We start from the raw sequence: 21,712 nt of genomic DNA, 5'->3' as shown, positions 1-21,712 counted from the left end.
GAGCCTGTGAGCCGTCCTCCCTTAAGTGGCTGAGGACTGCCCCTATCCCATAAGGGGATGCATCGCACGCTAGGCAGATGGGCTGGTCCTCCCTGAAGTGAGTGACCATTGCGTCCCCGGCTAGCATGTTCTTAAGGGTCCTGAACGCGCTTGTGTGTGTGGCAGTCCAGTCCCAGGGTGTTTGTTTGTCCAGGAGCCTGTGCAAGGGCTCCGCGATGGTCGCCTTGTGCGGCAGGAATGTATGATAAAAATTTAAGAGACCAAGGAACGCTTGCAGCTCCGCTTTGTTTTTGGGAATTGGGGCTTCCTTGATAGCCCTCACCTTGGAGGCTGACGGGTGGATGCCCTGCGCGTCTATCCTGAATCCCAGAAACTCCGTCTCCGTAACCCCAATTTTACACTTGTCCCTTTTCAGTCTTAGACCCACATCCCTAAAACGACTGAGTACCGCTCTTAGCCATGATGCCAGGACGTCCTCCGAGCTGGCCGCTATAAGGACGTTGTCAAAATACGGGCAAACCCCGGGGATCCCCTTTAGCGTTTTTTCCATGACTTCCTGGAAAATCCCTGTGTTGTGACTCAGGGCCAGCCTGTGGGTCCGACAGCCGGCTCCGATGTATCGGATGACTCAGATGAGGGGGAGGGAAACGAACCGGCTGATGATGGTTTGGAGGCTTTGCAGAGCCCTCAGCCGGGGACCTCTTCTCAGCTGCGTGAGCCCGAGAGTGCGGAGGAAGATGACCCACAGCTGGCCCTGTTCAAGGACGCCCGACGCAGGAGGCAGTCGAGCAGGAACAAACAAAGAAAGGCTGTGGGACTCCTCGGGAGGAGGCACAGGGAGACCACGCCCTGAGCTCTCTATAAAAGGAGTGTTTGGGGAGGGGCTGGTTGCTGAAAGCAACTTTTCCGCTTGAGAAGACAAGCTCTAGTGTTTTTGTTAACTGCGTAATTAAATCTTGGCAGATGCCTTTTAGCCTTGGACGCTCTCCAGTCTCTTCTTTCTGAATAGGGGTTTGCCTTACTACAAGGCCAGAAGAGGGCTGGTTCAGAACAGTTTGCTTTCAGCCACCCACCCCTTATTACTACGATGGAGCAGCTTCTTGCCGAGAATGCCCAGCTCACCCAGCAACTCACTTTGCTGGCAACTCAGGTGGCTCAACTGCAAGCTCAGGTACATGCTGCACCCCCACCCAGGAGGAAATGTCAGATAGCTATGCCGGATAAATTTGCTGGTACTCCAGAACTGTTTCCTGCCTTCTTGGGACAATGCCAGCTCTTTATCAGCGTGAGAGCAGCTGATTTCCCCACTGACCGAGATAAGGTGGGATTCGTGTTGAGCCTTCTGTCGGGAGATGCAGCTCGTTGGGGCACGCCTCTGTTGGCACAGCCTAGCCCTTTGTTGGATAACTTTGGGGGGTTTTGTGACCATATGCGCCTCATGTACGAGGACCCGATTAAGGCGCAGACTGCCACCCGACGCCTGAAAGCTTTGAGGCAGGGTCAGCGCCCTCTACAGGCCTATATCAGCGATTTCCGGCTGCTTAGCCAGGATTCCGCCTGGAATGAGGCTGCGCTCGTGGATGCCTTTCAGGATGGCTTGTCAGAGGAGATGTTGGATGAGCTGGCCCGTGTGGACATTCCCTCAGATCTGAATGGGCTGATCCATCTTTGTCTGCGGATCGATGCCCGGCTGCAGCAGCAAAAGAGTCGCCGTGCCACCCCACAGACCCCTGCCGCCCCTGTTGTGCGTGAGCCCCCAGTCCAGAGGGAGGAGCCAATGGAGCTGGGTGCCGCCAGGTCCCGTCTATCGGTGACGGAAATGGACAGATGACGATCGGAGGGGTTGTGTTTTTACTGTGGGGACCCTGGACATTTGGCTGCTTCTTGTCCAAAGAAGCGTCAGCGGGCATCAGTGACCAAGCCGGCCCCGAGAAAGTCCCCTGCTTTGCTGTCGGGAAACGGCCCGAGCCCGATCTAGACGGTGTGATAGATCGGACGACCCACCACGACCACGCCGAGCGACGCCATTCCGATGGTGCCTGTGAACCTCCACGGCATTTGATTTTGGAGGCACGACTGATCCTTCCTGGCAAGCCAGAGGGGATTCCGGTCCATGCCTTAATTGACTCTGGGGCTACCACTAACTTTATGGACTCGGCCTTCGTGGCCAAATGGGCTGTTCCTCAGTGTCCGGTGGATCCGCCCATGCTAGTGGAGACTATTGATGGTCGAGTGCTCCTGTCCGGGCCTATTACGGCCGCCACGCAACCAGTGAGTATGGCCATCAGTTCCCATGTGGAGGCCATTCAGTTCTACATCACTTCGGATCTGCACTTCCCCGTGGTCCTGGGACTGGCGTGGCTCCGGGCGCATGATCCACAGATCTATTGGTCTCAGAACTTGGTCACCTTCCCAAGTTTGCAGTGCGTGGACCACACCCGTCATATCTGTGCCGGCAAGGTGGAGGGCTCCTCAGGAGTTTCTTTGCCTCCCGAACTGTCCGACTTTGCTGATGTGTTCAGCGAGTCAGAGGCGGACCAATTACCCCCGCACAGGCCCTATGACTGTTCCATTGATCTAGTTCCTGATGCGCCTCTCCCAGTGGGGCGTTTGTATTCCATGTCGGAGCCCGAGTTGGCTGCATTGCGGGACTTCCTGACAAAGAATTTGGCTCGTGGTTTCATCCGGCCCTCGTCCTCGCCAGTGTCTGCGCCTGTGCTCTTCGTCAAAAAGAAGTTGGGCGAGTTACGGCTCTGCTGTGACTACCGGAAACTCAACGCCATCACGGTGCGTAACCGCTACCCGCTGCCCCTCATCCCCGAGCTCTTGGACCGACTCCGGGAGGCTAAGATCTTCACGAAACTGGACCTGCGTGGAGCTTACAACCTCGTCAGGGTACGGCCGGGTGATGAGTGGAAGACGGCGTTTGGTACTCGCTATGGACATTTCGAGTACACGGTGATGCCGTTTGGCCTGACCAACGCCCCCGCTGTGTTTCAGCATTTTATGAACGACATCTTTCGAGATCTGTTGGACCAGTTTGTCGTAATTTACCTGGACGACATCCTGATTTACTCCCCGTCGCGTGAAGCGCATCATCAGCATCTCCGTCAGGTCCTGCAGCGCCTCCGGAAACATCGGCTGTTTGCCAAGTTGGAGAAGTGCCAGTTTTACCAGGTGACCATCGATTTCTTGGGTCACCGCATTTCTCCTGAGGGCATCGCCATGGAACCGAGTAAAGTTGAGTCGTTGCAGAGTTGGCAACCCCCGCGTCGCGTGAAGGATGTTCAGCGACTTCTTGGATTTGCCAACTACTATCGAACATTCATCCCTGGCTTTGCTGCCTTGACAGCCCCCCTTACCCGGCTCCTGCAGAAGAAGACTCGGTTCCAGTGGAACGCCCCCGAACAACAGGCGTTCCAAGCTTTGAAGGACGCCTTCATGAAGGAGCCCATCTTGAAGCATCCTGACCCGCAACGGCCGTTTGTCGTGGAGGCGGATGCCTCCGACATTGCCATTGGGGCCGTGTTACTCCAGGCAGCGACTGTTCTGAACCAGCCCTCTTCTCACAACCCCTAATTAAAAGAAGAGTCTGGAAAGCGTCCAAGGCTAAAAGGCTTCTGCCAAGATTTAATTACGCAGTTAACAAAAACACAAGAGCTTGTCTTCTCAAGCGGAAAAGTTGCTTTCAGCAACCAGCCCCTCCCCAAACACTTCTTTTATAGAGAGCTCAGGGCGTGGTCTCCCTGTGCCTCCTCCCGAGGAGTCCCATAGTCTTTCTTTGTTTGTCCCTGCTCGTCTGCCTCCTGCGTCGGGCGTCCTTGAACAGGGCCAGCTGTGGGTCATCATCCTCCGCACTCTCGGGCTCACACAGCTGAGAAGAGGTCCCCGGCTGAGGACTCTGCAAAGCCTCCAAATCATCATCAGCCGGTTCGTTTCCCTCCTCCCCCACATCTGAGTCCTCCGATACATCGGAGCCGGCTGTCGGACCCACAGGCTGGCCCTGAGTCACAACAGCGACGCCCAACGGTACCCTTTTCCCTTGCGTGTATCACTCTCGGAAATTGAACCCCTCGGAGCGCAACTATACCATCTGGGAGAAGGAGCTGCTGGCCATCAAGGCGGCGTTCGAGGCTTGGAGGCATCATCTGGAGGGGGCGCGGCATCAAATCGAGGTCCGGACGGACCACAAGAATCTGGAAAGCCTGCAGACCGCTCGGAATTTGAACCAACGCCAGATCCGGTGGTCCCTCTTCTTTGCGAGGTTTGACTTCCGGGTGCGGTACATACCAAGCGGGCACAACCAGAGAGCGGATGCTCTGTCCAGGAAGCCCGAGTACACCCAAGTGGAAGACAAGCTTCCGCCCAGGACAGTGATCCCCGTCGAGTCTTTTGCTGCGGTGCGGGAGCCGGTGGATATACGGGCTCGGATCCGGGAGGCGCAGCAGCAGGAGGCGTGGGTGGCTCAGCGGAAGGAAGAGGTGGGGCCAGATTCGCCTTGGTCGGTCACGGATGGACTCCTGTATTATCGTGACCGGCTCTATGTTCCAGGAGGGCCACTCAGGGGACTCGTCCTCAGCCAATGTCATGATAACCCGGCTGCGGGGCATTTTGGCCTGTTCAAGACTCTGAACCTGGTCTCCGGTACCTTCTGGTGGCCCCGAGTCCGACACGATGTCCAGTCTTATGTCACCTCCTGCGTCCCATGCAGGCAGGCCAAGTCAGCGACAGGGGCCCCGCCTGGTTTACTGCAGCCTTTGCCAACGCCCAAGAGACCCTGGGGGGCTGTGTCCATGGACTTTCTGACGGATCTACCCCCATCCTCCGGCTTCACGACAGTGTTTGTGGTGGTGGACATGTTGACCAAGATGGCGCACTTCATCCCCTGTCGCGGCTTACCGTCAGCTCGCGCCACTAGTCGCATGTTCATCCAACAGGTGTTCCGGCTGCACGGCCTTCCCGATAGGGTCATCTCCGATAGGGGGGCCCAGTTTACAGCCCGCTTCTGGCAGGAGTTGATGCGGGCGTTGGACATTAAGGTTTGCCTCTCGTCCGCGCATCATCCTCAGACCGACGGGGGTACCGAGAAGGTCATCGGCATCTTAGAGCAGTATCTGTGCTGCTATGTTAACCTGCAGCAGGACAATTGGGTGGACTATTTAGCCATAGCCGAGTTTGCCTTTAACAACTCGCAGCACACCTCCACGCAGATGACACCGTTCTTGGCCAACGTGGGTTATCACCCCAGGTTTTTCCCCCTTTCTCCCGTGGACTCACCGGAGCCGGCAGCGAACGAATTCATGGCGGAATTACAGGCGATCCATCGGTTGGTGCGACGGCAGCTGGAGAAGGCCAAGGCCGACTACAAGAGGTTCGCCGATCGGTCGAGAAGGGATACGCCTCCATTATCGGTGGGGGATCGGGTCTGGCTGTCCACCAGAAACCTACCATCCACTCGGCCGGCGAGGAAGCTGGACCACCGTTACCTTGGACCGTTCCCAGTCGAGGCCGTCATCAACCCGGTCGCCTATCGTTTAACTCTGCCACGTTCCCTGCGCGTGCACCCCGTCTTCCATCGGTCCTTGTTGGTCCCCGAACAACCGGCTTGTCCACTTCGCCAAGCGGAACCTCCCCCATCAGGACCTCGTGATGGCGACAGCACCCCCGAGTACGAGGTCGCCAGCATCAGGGATTCCCGCTGGCTGAAAGGTTGCTTCCAGTACCTGATCGAGTGGAAAGGGTACGGGCCGGAGGACTTCACATGGGAAGACGCGACCGCCGTTCATGCCCCTGCGTTGGTGACTGCTTTTCACGAACAGTTCCCATCCCGACCGCATCCGGATCGGCAGACCCGGGGGAAGGGCCCTGCGGTGCGGGATAGTGTTGTGACTCAGGGCCAGCCTGTGGGTCCGACAGCCGGCTCCGATGTATCGGATGACTCAGATGAGGGGGAGGGAAACGAACCGGCTGATGATGGTTTGGAGGCTTTGCAGAGCCCTCAGCCGGGGACCTCTTCTCAGCTGCGTGAGCCCGAGAGTGCGGAGGAAGATGACCCACAGCTGGCCCTGTTCAAGGACGCCCGACGCAGGAGGCAGTCGAGCAGGAACAAACAAAGAAAGGCTGTGGGACTCCTCGGGAGGAGGCACAGGGAGACCACGCCCTGAGCTCTCTATAAAAGGAGTGTTTGGGGAGGGGCTGGTTGCTGAAAGCAACTTTTCCGCTTGAGAAGACAAGCTCTAGTGTTTTTGTTAACTGCGTAATTAAATCTTGGCAGATGCCTTTTAGCCTTGGACGCTCTCCAGTCTCTTCTTTCTGAATAGGGGTTTGCCTTACTACAAGGCCAGAAGAGGGCTGGTTCAGAACACCCTGGAGCTACGCTCACCCCAAATTGCAGTCGGTTTACCCGGAACGCCCCTTTGTGGGTGATGATGGTCTGGGCCCTTGCTGCCTCGGGGTCTACCGGCAGCTGCTGATAAGCCTGGGCAAGATCTAATTTCGCAAATACCGCCCCACCTTGCAGGGATGCCAGGATGCTGCTTACGGTGGGAACCGGGTACGAATGCGCACTTAACGCCCGGTTAATTGTCCCTTTATAATCTGCACAGATTCTAATGTCCCCATTTGCCTTTAACGGGGTAACTATGGGGGTCTCCCAGTCCGCCCCATCTACCAGCGTCAGCACCCCCTGTTCCACTAACTTATCCAATTCCTGCTCAATCTTATGCTTGAGCGCAAAGGGAACTCTCCTTGCCTTCATCCTGACCGGTGGGACTAGGGGGTTTAATTTAAAAGAAATCGGGGCCTGGTGTACTTCCCCAACCGTTCGTCGAAGACATCCGCGAACTCCCTGCAGATGCCCTCCAGGGAGGTGTGGCTCTGTGTTTGGTGGATCCCGGTGATCCCAATGCCCAACGCCCTGAACCATCCTAGCCCCACAAGGCTGGTCCGTTGCCCTTCGACGACCAGCACGCTCAACTTCCCCTTAAACCCTTTGTAGTGGACCGTCACCGACGCCTCCCCCCTGACTTTAATCGGAGAGTTCTGGAAGTCTGAGAGGGTCAGTTTGGATGGCCTCAGGGGAACCTGCTGGCCGCTCCGCTTGCAGATCTCGCTGAAAGTCCGTGCGGAGATAATGGATACGGCTGACCCAGAGTCAAGTTCCATTACGCAGGGACCCCCTTGAATTTTGACCCTCAGTTTGATTTTTGGGATAAGGGGTGGGTGTTCCCCGGTTTCGCAAACAGCCGACCGTCCCGCCGTGTGGCTAACCGTAAGCCTCGGCGACCTCTCCCCTGTACCTGTGGCCAGCTGGAAATCCGCCTCCACCTCATGCAGACTGTCCCTTGGCCGGCTCCGACAGACCGCTGCGATGTGGCCGGTCTTCCCGCACGCTCTGCACTTTGCCGATTTGAAACGGCAGGTAGACCGGGGGTGCTGTCCTCCGCAGCTGGTGCAATGGGTAAACCGGTTGGAGTTTCCTGCCCCGCAGCCGATGCACGGGGTAGACCGGTGTTGACCAAGTGAGCCGGGCTGGGTAGACCTGGGGCCGCCGCCGCACTGCTGGGTAGATCGGGAGTGATGGGTGCTGCAGCCGGAGAACTGGGTAGACCAGGGGCCGCTTGTTCCGCATCCGCACTCCTGGTACCGCTGCTCAGCCGTCGCTGGGCGCTGCTCCTTCACGCGGTCCCGGGAATAGGTGGTTGATCGCTGCTGGCGGTGGATATACAACATTTTATATGATACTCTCCCTCTTCAAAAATGAAGAAACAAACACACCTAAAATGCCCCTCACCAAAAGATTCTCAGCTGCTTGTCTTTCCTGTGTAAAACTGTTGTAAAAGAAACAGGCTTAAGAAGGCTTCTTCCAGCTTTCAGTTCTCTCCTTTATTTCAGTGATAGAGATAACATAATATTCAGTCTGGACTGTATTTCTTATATTCCTTGTTTGGTGAAATCCCCATTTATTTATTTTTTTAACTCCCAGGAGTTCTGGGAAAAAAGAAAATAAATAAATAAAAGTCCAAAGAATCCCCATTTCTCCTATGCTATCAGGGTGCTTGTTTATCATTAGTCATTAGTAGACCGTTCCATTAATAAACTTGTAAAAAAAGCCCTATCTTCACTGTTATGTATGGGGGTTTAAGAGATACAGTAAGCTACGGCATAGCCGATACCACCAAGTGGCGCTGCACCAAAACTGCTGTGGCCGGTTAGATTCGGTGGGAAACTAAGGTTTAAACTGATTGGCTGAGAGCGTACCTGGCCAGGTATATAAAGGTACAGGTAACCCGTATTTTCCCAGTACAGTTTCTACCACAAATAAAGAGCTGCTATGCTGTACTCATCAGCCTGGCGTCTTTCCTGCGTTCCAGAACCCACTACACAATAGTGGCGATGGGGATGGGATCGTGTTTCACCTAAGAGCTGAATTCACTCGGGGACGGCATCACTTGCTGGAGGAAAGAGGCATCTTCCCCCCCATCAACGACCGGCTAGTCACCACGCTAGCGGTCACCTCCGAAGCAGGACTCCTGAACTGGATGCAGCAGAATGGCACAGATCGGCCAAATCTGCGAATTCGGCATCCGCCACCCAGAATGATGGGCCTCACACCTGGGGCAGGTCAAGGGGTTCCTCTGGGCCAACTGGATCACAGAAGATGGCTGGAAAGTGGCAGCCCTGCTCTGCATGAGTGGCCCCGCAACCTACGATTTGGCCGTCAGCCTGTTTGCGCCAACACCAATAGAGACCGTTGCGTACCGAGACCTAGCTGAGAAGCTGAATGCTCACTTCCGGCCACGAATGGCCGAGCTGGCCTGGCGGGGCCAGCTCGAAATGCAGTTTCAATGGCTGGGCAAGTCGGCGTCAGAATTCATCATGGCCTTGCGAGAGGTTGCACACCTGTGCAAGTTCAGCAACCTGGACGAGAGGCTGTGCGACCGGCTCGTGTGCGGCCTATGCAACAAGCACCTACAACAGCGACTGTTTGCGAGGCCCAACTTGATCCTCCAAGATGCTCAGGATGAGGTCTTGGCCAACGAGGCAGCTGGCAGCGCAGTACACGCGGTCCAACCCCCCCGACCCAGCAGCCCAGAAGGATCCATTCACCTGGTGAACGCTGCATACGGCGGGAGCAGCGAAGCGGATCGGGAGTCCGAAATTGACTTGGTTCACCAGAGGCCAGAGCAACCACAGCAACATCGCGGCAACCTGGGGGCCCAGCAGAAGCCAGCAACCTTCCCCAAGTTTGCCGACTGCGGCACAACCTCCGCCAAGTGTGCCTGTTGCGGCAGGAACCACGTGAGGGCGACCTGCAAGTTCCGGACGGCCACGTGTCAGGCCTGCGGGAAGACAGGCCACATCGCAGCGGTCTGCCGTAACCATTCCCGAGACGGCATACACAAGCTCCATCCAGAGGACACATCACTGAAAGGTACTGGGGCCCATCAGCGCACTACCATAGACTATTTCTAAAGCTGGAGGGCCATCTGCAACACAGGGGTCCCCCGGCTGCTCACCCCCAAAATTAAACTGGACATCCATTTGCAAGGCATTCCCTGCAAAATGGAGCTTGACTCCGGCTCTGCAGTCTCAGTAATTTCACATGAGACTTTTAAACTTGTGTGCGGCCGGAGCAAGCGGTGGGCCAAATTGAGGCCTTCCAGCATAACCTTAACTGATTTCCAACACGCCCCCATAAAAAATAAAGGGGGAGGCCACCCTTTTGGTGTGGTTCAAGAACTTCCAAGGGCACTTGGATATTCTCATGGTCGAGGGCCGGAGGACTAGCCTAGTCAGGTTGGACTGGTTTAAGGCCCTAGGCATAGGGATCTCAGGCATCCACAGCACCCAGGCCAACAGCATCGAAGCTGTCTGCAAAGCATTTGCAGACGTATTTGATGACAAATTAGGCAGGTACACCGGCCCCCCCATCTCCTTTAAACTGAACTCCAACATCATACCAGTGAGGATCAAACCCCGGAGAGTCCCCTTCACGCTCAAACATAAGATTGAGAGCGAACTAGATATGCTAGTGGAACAGGGGTTTTTACAGCCAGTAGAAGGGGGAGAGTGGGAGACTCCCATAGTTACCCCCCTCAAATCCAACGGGGAAGTGAGAATCTGTGCTAATTATAAGTGCACGATAAATCGGGCCTTTAATCAACACGCTTACCCGGTTCCAACAGTCAGCCACGTTCTTGCTTCCCTCCAAGGCGGCGCCATCTTCGCAAAGCTGGATCTCGCGCAGGCTTACCAGCAGCTGCCAGTTACCCAGGAAACGGCAGATGCCCAAACAATAGTCACGCACAGAGGAGCCTTCAGAGTTAACCGTTTGCAGTTCGGTGTCAGTGTAGCTCCAGGAATAGGAGGTAATGGAGCGGACTCTAAAGGGCATTCCAGGGGTATGCCCTTACTTTGATGATGTCCTCATCACAGGGGACACAGAAGAGGTGTTGGCTGAGAGATCACAGGCAGTTTTAGGTAGGTTTCGCTCTGCAGGTCTCAAATTAAAAAGAGACAAGTGCTGCATTGGTGTTAAAGCCACAGAATTTTTAGGTTTTAAAATTGATGCCAAAGGGATTCACCCTGCAGAATCCAAGGTGAGGGCAATCAAAATGGCCCCCACCCCCAAGAACAAGTCAGAACTGCAAGCCTTCCTTGGGCTCCTAAACTTCTGCCACTCTTTCCTCCCCCACAAGGCAGCGATAGCTGAGCCCTTGCACAGGCTCCTAGACAAGAAGACTGCATGGAACTGGACCAAAGTCCACGAAAAAAGTTTTCAAAATTTAAAAGAACTACTGTCCACCAAATCTACAGTCACACACTTCATTGAGTCAAAGCCCATCTGCATCGCTTGCGATGCCTCCCCCTATAGAGTGGGCGCAGTGCTGAGTCACTAGAAGGAAACGGGGAACAGGTGCCCATCGCATACTACTCCAGAATAGCACGGAGGGCTGTATCGACATCTGGGATCGCGCCCCCGCTGTCTTCGAGCGGTGACATGCTCCGACCCTCCGGTTAGCACCCTTTTGCCCGGGGGTGAGGGTGATCAGGTCCCTGAGCTCAGGCTGGTTTACCTTAATGCCAGATCCGTTGTTAATAAGGCTCCCCTTGTTTGTGACTTGATCGAGGAGGAACGTGCGGATCTGGCATGCATTACGGAAACCTGGTTGGGCTCGGAGGGAGGGGTCTCTCTGATCGAGTTATGCCCCCAGGTTTCTGTGTGCTACACCAGCCACGGGCTCAGGGTAGGGGTGGTGGGGTGGCGGTGGTTATTAGGGAGACTTTATGTCAGCGGGAGACCACCATTGTCCAGATTGGTGGGAGTGAGTCCCTCCTCCTGAGATGTGGCCCTCGGGTTCAGATGGGCTTGTTGCTCACATACCTGGCACCCAGTTGTGTGGCAACAGCTCTGGCCGAGCTTCTCGACACCCTCTCAGGGTTGGCGGTGGAGTTCCCCAGGCTTATAGTGGACCTGACCCAGGTAATTCAAGGCCCGACTCATGTGGGGGGTCACACTCTCAACTTGGTGTTCCTGTCTGGACAGTGGTTGGATGATTTGGGAGGGGGTTCACCGGTCGTTGTTCCCCTGTCATGGTCTGACCATCATCTCCTGCGGCTGGTCTTCTGTTATGCCACCCCCCGCTGCTGGGCTGCGGAACCGACCAGGTGGTTCCACCCCAGGCACCTAATGGACCGTGAACGGTTCCAGATGGCGCTTGGGTCTATACCCATCTCCCTCACTCACAGCCCAGTTGATGCCTTGGTTGATGCCTGGGAAAAGGCGGCCACTGAGGCACTCAACTGTGTTGTACCCTTGCGACCTCTGACCTGGCGCAGATCCCATTGGGCTCCATGGTTTTCTGTGGAGCTCCGGGAGATGAAGCGTTGGAGACGGGGTCTAGAGAGCGGTTGGAGGTCCAGCCGTTCCGAATCTGACCGATTGCAGCTAAGAACCTTTATAAGGTCTTATCTTGCTGCGATGAGGACGGTGAGGGCTAATTACTTCGCTGCCTTCATCGCGTCCACAGATAATCGCCCAGCCGCCCTGTTTAGGGTGACTCGCTCCCTCCTTAATCAGGAGGTGAGGGAGGAGCCCTTGCAGGGGCGGGCCGAGGAGTTTAGTCATCATCTGATGGACAAAATCACTCAGATCCAGGCCGGTTTGGACTCTAACTGGGCAGAGTCGGATGTGGAGGAATAGGACGGTCTTGAGCATGTTATCTGGACTGAGTTTGATCCTGTTTCCCCTGATGATGTGGACAGGATTATGGGGAGGCTGAGTTCCACCACCTGTTTATTGGACCTGTGTCCCTCTTGGCTGATTTATGTGGCTCGGGAGGAGACACGAAGCTTGTTCCAGGCAGTAATATCTGCCTCTTTGAGTGAGGGTGTCTTCCCCGCTGCTTTGAGGGAGGCGGTGGTGAGGCCCCTGTCAAGGTAAAAATCACCTTTGTAGAGGGCGACGGACCGTGCTTCAGAGAATGCATGATGTGCATGCAGGAAGGCAAGAAAAACACGACGCATAATCTTACTAAATACCTTTTACTTACAAAAATATAAAAACTAAATATATATTATACAGAGCTAGCTCACTACATCCTAAACGTAACAGTCAGCAACAGCAAAGTGAAAAAAACAATAAACAATAACTCTGAGCACTTTTTCTAGACATGCGCACTAAACAGACTGAAACCATAACATAGCTAGTGATATGGGATTCACTATGGTTACCAGATAAGTTATCACAACAGGTGCAGAGAGCAGGGGAAAAATGTACAGTTAGAAATGAACTTTCTGACGAACAAAAAAAACGTGCAGTGACATTCCCCTTCTTTCGTCAGCAAAGTGAAGACTCAAGTAAGGCACATCTTCTCACGCAGATACTCATGCTGGGCTGTAGGAAGTGGTTTGTTCAGCATGTCAGCAATTTGATCACGTGTAGGCACATACTGTAATGTCACAAAACCTTGTTTAACCAGTTGCCTTATGTTTTGATATCGGATGTCAATGTGTCTGGACCTTGAACCTGTAAAACGTGTTTCAGAAATATAAACCACAGATTCATTATCTTCCATCACTGTAATCGGTCGAATTGGATGTGTCCAGATATCTGTGATTAAAGCATCAAACCAGGTTAAAGAATTGCATGCATCAGACACACAAGCATACTCAGCTTCTGTAGAGGAACAAGAAACAAAATTCTGTTTACGCACATGCCAGTAAACAGGACATCCATTTAAGAACATCATGTAACCTGATGTACTTTTCCGTGACTTCTTATCACTCGCCCAATCTGAATCTGCAAAACAACATAACTCTGCATAGTCAGTATGTGTGGGTTCCAACAACAACTTCATGTCTTTGGTGTGTTTTAGGTACCTCAATAACTTCTTAACACATGTCCAATGAAACTGTTTTGCCTTGCCTACGTGTCGTGATAAAAGATTAACACTAAGTGCAATGTCGGGTCTAGTCCAACTACTAATATACAGCAGCGACCCAATGACTGAGCGATATAGTGTTTGATCCTCGAACTCAGGACTTGGTTCATGTGCCAAAATGTGAAAGTCAGTTTGCATGGGTATACTCACAGGCTTAGCGTCCTCCATGTTACAGTGATGTAACAGTTGTTCAATCTTCTCTTCTTGTGTGAGACTAAACCCCTTCTGAGTTTTGGCAATTTGAACACCTAAATAAGTGTTAATACATCCTAAACACTTCAGTGTGAAGAACTTTTGTAAAGCTTTAGCAAAAACCTCACTCATCTGCTTATTTGGACCAATATAAACAATATCATCGACATAAACAAGAATTATCTCATACCTATTACCGGATCTTTTAGTAAACACGCATTCATCTGTTTCGGACTTAATAAAGCCCATTGAATTTAGTTTGTCAGAAAGACATAAGTACCACATTAAACCAGACTGTTTCAGACCATAAAGACTTTTGTGTAGAAACCAGGTATCCCCTTCTTGCTGTCGGAAACCTGGAGGACCTTTGACATAAATTTCTTCATCAAGATCAGCGTGTAGATAAGCCGTTTCAACATCGAACTGGAACACTTCCAGGCCAAGGATAGTTGCAGTGGCTAATGCAATTTTCACACTTTCAGTCCGCACTGTGGGTGAGTATGTATTTGTATAGTCCTCAGGATAACGTTGAGCGAAACCCTGGGCTACCAGTCTGGCCTTGTACAACGACTCACCATTCGGCTTCTTTTTGATCCTGTAGACCCATCGAATACCAATAACTTTCTTGTTTGCTGGAGGGCTTGCAGGTGTAAACACTTGAAGTTTCTTTAGACTGTCCATTTCAGCCTGCATTGCCTCAAACCATTTATCTTGTTCTGATTCAGGAAGATGTTTGATCTGTGTGAACTTCTCAGGTGGAAGTGTAACATTACAAATCAAAGGTACAGGTGTTTTTGTTACTTGCCACGAATACCGTTTTGGAGGGATTCCCTTTGTGGTCCTCTTGGAACGTCTCGGGCCAACCGTCCATTCTTCTTCCGTGTCGTCCTCGTCTTCATCATCGTCGCCAGCAGCAACATCGGTGGCTTGCGAAGACGGAACAGTAGGTTGAGAAGAACTCGTGGAAGGAACATTCTCCTGTGAATCTTGATCATCAGGTTGCGTGGCATCAGCAGCATCATCTCTAGGAAAATAAACTCCAGGATCGTTAGAATGAATCCTGGACCAGTCAGCATCTTCCTCAAAAATAGCAGATTGTGAAACCACAATAACATGATGAGAGTCAATGTATTTGCTCCATTTTGAATTATCATCAATGCCCATAAATCTCATCCTTTTTGCTGCAGGACCCCCTTTCTTTCTTTGGGCTAAAGGAATATTCACCATAGCATATGAACCAAAAATATGGAGATGTGAGAGATCAGGCTTGTGTCCATACAACATGAAATAAGGGGTCTAATTTATCACACTACTCCAAGTGCGGTTGATGATATGGTTAGCATATTTGATAGCTTCACCCCAGTATGGAAGACTGAGGTTAGCATCTTCAAGAAGGCAACGCATCATGGTTTGCAAAACTCCATTTCTGCGTTCTGCCACCCCATTTTCAGCTGGAGTATAAGAAGCAGATGTCTGATGTACTATCCCATTCTCACGCATCCAGTCCTGGAAACGCTGAGACATGAATTCAGCACCGCGATCACTCTGGATTCTGGCAATGTTGACCTCAAATTGGGTATAGACAAGACTAGCAAAGTCTTTAAAGATCTGAAAGGTCTCAGATTTTTCTTTCATAGGATATACATATCCATATCTAGAATAATTATCAATGATTGTCAAGAAATATCTTTTACCACCAAGTGTGGGTGCAAAAGGACCAACTATGTCAGTGTGTACCAAATCAAAAATGCGTGTTGACAAGCGTGTAGCGCGTTTTGGAATTGCTGCTGCTTTGGATTTGGCTTTCTTGCAGACAGCACAGTCCAAGAACACCTTACACCCCTTTAGATCCAAACCTCTTGCGAACTCTGGCATCTTCTTCAGAACACGGAAACTGGCATGACCCAATCTTCTGTGCCACTTATGGATACACCTGGAATGCAAAGGTTTACCTGTTAGTGAATTCTCAACATTAGCATTTTTATTAGGAACCCCAGGCTTGCTGTGAGCAACCTGTGTCTTTTTTGTCTTTTTATCATTATTAGGAACCTTTGGAGTAGCAACAGGATCTCTCTCTGGGACGTCTCTCTCTGGGCCTGTGCTCTTTGGAACGTGTATACTTGCCTGCTCTTGCTGCTTAGACTTTGGTTTTAAGTAATAAACACCACCAATCAACATGGTTTCAGCAACAATATCTCCGTCTTTGACTATATAACTTGCTTTTTCAAGATGGTGGACCTGAAAATGAGAAAACCTAGACAAATGACTCTGACTAAGCAAATTACTACTGGCAGACGGAACGTAGTAAACATTTGGAATGAGAGCATCGAGCTCTTCAATATAAACAGTTCCTTTTCCCATGACCTGAACAGGATGATTGGAAAAAGAGTAAAGTTCACGAAGTTCAGGTTCAGGCTCGTGCATCTCTGTGTAAAGCTCTTTTCTGTAGGTAACATGTAATGCTGCTCTGCTGTCCAAAGTCCAAAGAAGTCGTCTGTCGTACTCTGGTTGAGGCTGTGGATCGTTGGTCACAACCAATGTGACGAGTGGAGCTTGTGAATCACGCCTGGAACCACGACCACGACCTTGTCGTCCGCCTCTACCTCTGCCTCCTCTGGAATCTGTTCCTCTGGGCTGGTATGTGACGGGCGCTGGAACTCGTTGGGGACAATCCCGGGTGGCATGTCCCACACGATTGCAGATGTAGCATCTTGGCATCCTTGGAACGTAGGTCCTTCCACGGAAGGCACGCCTCGCTGAAGCTCTTGATGCAGGTGGTTCCCTTAAATGTGGCGCAGCTTGCATAAGTGCCTCTTCTTCGGTTAAAATTCTGCATACATGATCCACTGTGCGTTGAGCAATAGGCACTTGATTGATCTTGGAAATAGCATCTTTCCACTCATGATTCAAAGAATTGATGATAATGCTGATCATTTGAAAATCATCAATAGGATAGCCTTGTTCACCCAGTTCTTTTCTAATACCTTTCATTGTAGTCAAATGTGCTCCAATATGTTCACCAGGTTTTAATTTGGAACCATGGAACTCAGACAAAAGCAAACATGTAGACTCAATTGATGTAGGCCGATAACATGTCTCTAACTGAGTCCAAATTTGTTGGGCAGTTGCATCATGTGAAAACGTGAGCTGCAATTCAGTGTCCATTGACATCAACAATGTTGTGCATGCTCTATTATCCAAGTCCCATATGTCAGGAGTCCATGGCTGGGCAGGAGGATTAAACACCATCATGTGAGTACCTTCTCTGCATAGCAAAAGTCCAACCTCACTGACCCATGCCCTGTAATTCTGTCCTGACTTCTTTAATTTTGAATCACCAACCAGTGGTACGATGGAAGGTGTTTGATGAGGAATATACAATTGAGGTACTGGCTGTGCAGGTTGTGCAATCCGACCATAACCTGCAGGGGGCACCAGTGGCGTCTGTGCCTGGACATGCGGCAATTGCATTGAAGCTGCCGGTAGTCTTGGTGCTGGCTGTGACTGTCTTTGAGCTGCTATTCTACCCTGGCCAGCAGGAGGCGCTGGCGCTGGGGCTGGTGCATTAGCATAACCTGCAGATGACACTGGCCTTCGCATATAAGAACCCGGTGGCAATTGCATGTGGGTTAAATATGGCTGTGTTCTGCCAGGTAGAGGGGCTTGCATAGAAGCAATATTAACAGAAGCAACAGTAACAGGAATCCTAGCACCATCAGGGGCTGGAGCCTCAGATAACGGCAGAAATCTTGTATCTCTGAGCAAAGACTCCTCCATAGACAATTGCGAGAGTGAGAGCTCCAGTTCATGTCTTAATGCAGCTTCACCAGTAGATGGTGCTATAACATTTGCTTCAGGCATCACTGTGGCTCTGTATGTCCTTTGGGACAGCCCATAATCATGTGACATAGGAACCTCCGGTTCCCATTCGTCTGGCATGACACTCAATGATGGGCGTGACTTTGGCTTTGGGGAAGAAGGAGGCAATATGGCTTCACCTTGTGGGTGTGGCAATATGGCCGGTTCATGCTCATAATTCCTCTCATATTGCTGAACCATTGACACATATTCCTTTGCCTGCTGCAAACGCCTTTCAAAAACCCCAATTTGTTCACAGTAGCCTTGCATAGCCCTATCTCGCATAGTTTGCTTGAGGCTTGAAGGAGCAGAAGGAATTTTCTTCGGCTGAATTTTAGGTTTCACTCCAAGCCTTTGAAACTCATCTTGAGCCCCTGGAGTGTGAACATTTCCAAAAACAGCTGCCAGGGAGCTTGGAAAAGTAGAAAAAGGAGTGACTGACCTTGCATCGGCGACAGGAGCAGGTGCGTCTTCTCCAAGGCGTGTGGCCGAAGCTATCGGAGTTTTTAAAGTTGAAGGGAGCTGCCCCACAGAAAGACTCCTTTTCAGCCGTGGCTTCCTTCCTGACATGTTTCAGCAGTTAATCACCGCTGCCTCGCTAGCACTAACTAACTGATAACAGGCGCAGAAACATGCATCTCTAAAACCTTAAACTAACCATCCTCTGCTACCAAAAATGTCAAGGTAAAAATCACCTTTGTAGAGGGCGACGGACCGTGCTTCAGAGAATGCATGATGTGCATGCAGGAAGGCAAGAAAAACACGACGCATAATCTTACTAAATACCTTTTACTTACAAAAATATAAAAACTAAATATATATTATACAGAGCTAGCTCACTACATCCTAAACGTAACAGTCAGCAACAGCAAAGTGAAAAAAACAATAAACAATAACTCTGAGCACTTTTTCTAGACATGCACACTAAACAGACTGAAACCATAACATAGCTAGTGATATGGGATTCACTATGGTTACCAGATAAGTTATCACAACAGGTGCAGAGAGCAGGGGAAAAATGTACAGTTAGAAATGAACTTTCTGACGAACAAAAAAAAACGTGCAGTGACAGCCCCTTCTCAAGAAGCCTGCCCTGGACCCAGCGATTTTAAACAACTATCGTCCTGTCTCCAACCTTCGCTTTTTGGCGAAGGTTGTGGAGAGTGTGGTGGCGCATCAGCTTCCTCTGTTCCTGGAGGAAACTGATTATCTGGACCCGTACCAATCGGGTTTCAGGCCCGGGTACAGCACGGAGACGGCATTGGTCGCACTGGTGAATGATCTCTGGCGGGCTCGGGACAGGGGTTGCTCCTCTGTCCTAGTTCTATTAGATATCTCAGCGGCTTTTGATACCATCGACCATGGTATCCTATTGCGGTGTCTCAGGGGGTTGGGAGTCGGAGGCACTGTTTTGCAGTGCTTCTCCTCCTATCTCCTGGGCCGTTCGCAATCGGTGTTGGGAGGGCAGAGGTCTGCCCCGAGGCCTCTCGTTTGTGGAGTCCCTCAGGGGTCGGTTCTCTCTCCCCTCCTGTTCAACATCTATATGAAGCCTCTGGGCGAGATCATTCGTGGTTTCGGGGTGGAGTATCATCAGTACGCTGATGATACCCAACTTTTTCTTTCCACCCCGAACCAACCCAGTGATGCCCTCACCGTGATGTCCCGTTGCCTGGAGGCGGTCCGGGTCTGGATGGGGAGAAACAGGCTTCGGACTGACCAGTCTATTCTACCTTTAATGATGGGGGGTGAGGTGTTACCCCCCATCAATAGGCCTTGCAACTTGGGCATCCTCCTGGACTCACGGCTCAGTTTTGAAGACCATATAAGAGCCGTGACCAGGGGGGCCTTTGCCCAGGTTCGCCTGGTGCGCCATTTGCGGCCCTACCTAGACCGAGATGCCCTGCGCACAGTCACTCATCCGCTCGTGACCTCCTGATTGGACTACTGCAACGCTCTCTACATGGGGCTGCCCTTGGGGACCACCCGGAGGCTTCAGCTGGTGCAGAATGCAGCTGCGCGGGTTGTGATGCAATACTCCCATGTAACACCTCTGCTCCGCAAACTGCATTGGCTTCCGTTTGCCCTCCGGGTGAGATTCAAGGTGCTGGTGATGCCCTAAATGGCTTGGGTCTGGGATATCTGAGGGAACACCTGCTGCCGGCATCAAGCTCCCTTCGTCCTGTGCACTCCCACAGGGAGGGTCTTCTCAGGGTGCCACTGGTAAAAGATTGCCAGCGCACAATACCCAGGGGAAGGGCCTTCTCTGTGGGTGTGCCTGCCCTTTGGAATCAGCTGCCTGTAGAGCTTAGGACTGCCCCTGACCTTCGTTCATTCCGCCGGGACCTGAAGACCTGGCTGTTTGAGCTCTCTGGCCTGGTCTGAGCATATTAATTGGGATTTTAACTGTTTTTAACTGGGGTTTTATTGCAAGGTTTATATAATTCTTTTTAATTGATTTTAAGTTTTGTAATTGTTGTATCTGTTTTTAAAAACCTTGTGAACTGCCCTGAGTCCTACGGGAGAAGGGCAGTATATAAATTGAATAAATAAATAAAAATAAATAAATATATGTCCAGAAAACTCACGGAACCAGAACAACATTGGCCTATATGGGAAAAGGAAGCTTTCTCTTTAAGAGTAGCATTAATGACATGGTGCCAATTTTTAGAAGGAAGTAAAATACCTTTCCAAGTCTGGACAGATCACAAAAATTTGGAAGCACTAAAAACACCCAGGAAACTCACTCCTAAGCAAGCCCGCTGGTCCCAACATTTCCACCGATTCAACTTTACGCTCAAACACTTACCGGGGGAAAAAAATTTCCTGGCAGACGCATTATCCCACTTGCCCCAATATAACAGCACAAGGACTACTGTCTTTAAACCACTTGTGCCTGAACAACAACTGGCAGTTCCAGTCACCACCAGGGCACAAGAAAAAAGGAAGCCGAAGGTGGATGGCCAAACTGGAATAGAATTCTGGAAAGCTTTGGAAAGCGATGAATGGTTCCAGAAAAATAGACATGTGTGCACAATTAAAGATGGACTGCCTTGGGTGGGGGAGAAGCTATATATACCTGCCACCCAGAGAATCAATTTCATGCAACTGTGCCATGATACAAAATCAGCAGGACATTTTGGGTTTGTAAAAACCTTACATTTAACTAAAAGGCTATTTTGGTGGTCATCCATGAAAAAAGACATAGAAAGCTATGTGGGCAGCTGTCAAACTTGTGTGATGGCTAAGAGGCTGCAAGGAAAATGCCAGGACTGCTACAACCGGTGGCGAACCCCTCAGCCCCATGGAAAGAAATAGCCATGTAGAACTACCAGAAAGTAATGGAAGCACCGTAGTCTGGACTGTCACAGATCTGTTCTCTAAGCAAGTACATTTCATTCCTTGCCAAAAAATCCTGACTGCAAAAGCATTAGCGAAACTTTTCATACAGCATATTTACAGATTGCATGGGGCACCACAACGCATCATATCTGATAGAGGGGTGTAATTTACATCAGCATTTTGGAAAGAATTTTTATCCCTTTTAGGAACCACCCAAGGACTGTCATCTAGTCATCATCGTCAGTCGGACGGATCGGCTGAACGATTGAACTCAGTACTTGAACAATATTTAAGATGCTTTCTTAATTTTCAGCAGTCAAATTGGATGGACCTACTGCCTTTTGCAGAAATAGCATATAATAATGCAGTCCACTCTAGCACACGTTACACTCCTTTTCAAGTAGCTACGGGTCAGAGCTTTAACCCAATACCAGAACTAACCCCAAATGAACCGGTCATTCCTGAGCTGAAGGAATGGATTGCTCAATTACAAAACACCTGGCCAATAGTTCGGGAAGCATTACAAGCAGCTAGAAAAGCATACAAGACACAGGCAGACAAAAAAAGAACCGATCCCGCACCTTTCAGGGTAGGAGAGATGGTTTATTTATCCACAAAATACCTCAAATCACTCCAACTCTGTAAGAAACTAGGTCCAAAATATATAGGACCTTTTCCAATTTAAAGAATCATAAACCCAGTGACAGTTGAATTAGAACTACCCAAAACCCTTAGACGGATACACCCAACCTTTCACTGCAGCCTAATAAAGAGAGAACAACAATCACCCCTATGAACAAGAACCCCACCACCACCACCCCCAATCATGGTGGAGGGAGAACAACATTTTGAGGTGAAAGAAATCTTGGATTCCAGAA

At 51.0% G+C, this 21,712-nt stretch overlaps 1 protein-coding gene across 1 annotated transcript in view; it reads left to right on the top strand.

The window, feature by feature from the left end:
* Positions 1 to 21,712, top strand: part of HMCN1 (hemicentin 1) — a gene marked incomplete at its 3' end in the record, with an annotated part of 484,864 nt that overhangs the window by 376,809 nt on the left and 86,343 nt on the right.

This window comes from Vipera berus, assembly GCF_964194415.1.
Source record: "Vipera berus genome assembly, chromosome: 3".
Classification (NCBI taxonomy): Eukaryota; Metazoa; Chordata; class Lepidosauria; order Squamata; family Viperidae; genus Vipera; species Vipera berus.
This window is presented reverse-complemented; position numbering and strand designations above follow the sequence as displayed.